This window comes from Triticum urartu, chromosome 1A (genome assembly GCF_056163025.1).
Source record: "Triticum urartu cultivar PI428250 chromosome 1A, HENAU_Tu73, whole genome shotgun sequence".
In the NCBI taxonomy this organism is placed as follows: Eukaryota; Viridiplantae; Streptophyta; class Magnoliopsida; order Poales; family Poaceae; genus Triticum; species Triticum urartu.
Window position 1 is genome coordinate 176,818,811 of NC_141873.1, and position 2,230 is coordinate 176,821,040.

Sequence of the window (2,230 nt, forward strand, 5' to 3'; positions counted from 1 at the left end):
TGAACTTATAGCATTATATTCATCAACTTCGAATCATGTCTTTGGTCAATAGTTTGGTTTGCCCGGCTCCCATGTTTTGGTACCTTACATTCCGCTATATCGGCTAAGGTAGCACTGGGAGAACTACTGCGATTGTGTCCCGTTTCATCTGGGCAAGCACCTCAGTAGAGAAAGCTAAAACTGACTGGCATGATAAGGCGAGAGCTGGTCGCTGTTCGAGAGGTCTCGAGTCCTTAAAGACTTATGCCGCTTAGGGCGAGGAGTTGGCTTTGTCCGGCTTAGGCGTGTATAGCGCCCTGAATTCGGCCTTCCGAATACTAGGGGCTTCGCCAAAATTTAAAATTGTAGACTTCTATGGCTAAGTTAGAGTGATAAAGCATTACAGTCCGATTGCCTTCTTCGTTGTGCGGAGCACCTCCCTCGAAGGACCCAACAATGGGAAAAAGAGTGCTTAGATATATCCTGAACACCCCAGCACTCGTGGCATGGGGGCAGAAGCCGACGATTGGTCGTCTCTCAGATTTGATAAACAGCCGCACAGAAGGTAATATTTTAAATTCAAACAAGCGTTGCATAGCGCACATGAACAAGTTTTCATAATACAGGATCACACGAGCAAGTTCATTCAAAAGTTACATCATTCGCACACTCGTCCGCCACAAGACGGGCACCTTCAGGACACCCTCATAATACATTTCAGGGTGGCGATGCTCCTTGCCCTGTAGCGGCCCCTCCTTCACCAGCTTCTCGGCGTCCATCTTGGCCCAGTGCAGCTTCGCACGGGCAAAAGCCCGGCGTGCACCTTCGATGCAGACGGACCGCTTTATGACTTCCAGCCGTGGGCAGGCATCCACAAGCCGCCTCACCAGGCCGAAGTAGCTGTTGGGAAGGGAGTTGCCAGGCCACATCCGGACTATAAGGCCCCTCATGGCCTGTTCGGCCGCCTTGTGCAGCTCGACCGGTTGCTTCAGCTGGTCGCTCACAGGCATCGGGTGTTCAGTCCTAGTATACCGAGACCAGAACAACTTCTCCGTCGAGCTTCCCTCCTCGACCTGGTAGTACTTTGCGGCATTCGACACGCTGCGGGGCAAATCTGCGAATGCTCCTGGAGAGCTCCGGACTCGGTAAGTAACAAGTAATTTACTTTCACATGCTTGCTTTGCATAATGAACGCCTTACCCGCCGCTATCTTCCTCATCGCCTCAATTTCCTGGAGGGCCTTTTGGGCTTCAGCCTTGGCATGCTTTGTTCTCTCGAGGGCCGCGGCAAGCTCGGACTCTCGCGTCTTCGAGTCAAGCTCCAAAGTCTCGTGCTTCTTCACGAGAGCCTGTAGCTCTTGCTGCACCTCGCCCACCCGTGCCTCTTGTTTCTCCCGCTCGGTGCGCTCCTTGGCCGCTTTGTTTTCGGCCTCGGACAGCGCTCGCTTCAGGGTCGCCACTTCGGTCGTGGCCCCTGGCACATCCATGATGATCCTATCATTTTGCAACCACATCTTTTTTATATTTTAACATATAATGAGGCTAGCCAACTCGTCTCCACGAAGGTCCCTCGATTTGCGTCGATTTTGTCAGTTGGATGATGGTCAAACTTTTTTTTTTGCAACATAAAAGAGTTTTATTGCTTACTTAAGCAGGCAAACAGTCACGATACAACGTGTTCATTAGGAAAACAGGAGTGTAATTAAGCCATAAACATCTTCTCCTAACACTTGTCGCCTGCTTCGCACATAAATGAGCCGCTTCATTAGCTTCTCTACGTACGAATTTCAGCCTAAAACTCTCAAATTGATCAGAAAGCTCCCTGATCTCTTGAAGAATGGCAGCTATCTCCGAACGATCGAAGGTATCTGACTCCCACAACTTAACAATAGCTTGAGCATCAGTTTCCACCTCAACTTTGCTGAAACCTCTCTCAATAGCCATTCGAACCCCATCTCGAATTGCTTCTGCTTCCATGGACTGTGAGCTAGCTGCAAAATTATACCAAAGGGCTTGTGCACGAAGTAATGCACCCTCCCTATCCCGAATAACCAGCCCAGTCGAACCTTGACAAGAAACATCATCAAAGGATGCATCTACATTAATCTTCATCACGCCTTCATCAGGTGGATTCCATTTTAATTGTTTTGATTGCTTCGGCTTGCTTACTTTTCCAACACTTGTTGAGTCCATTACCGAGTCTATCACCCATCTTACTGATTGCATGATACAGCGCCCAGACTCTCCATGCT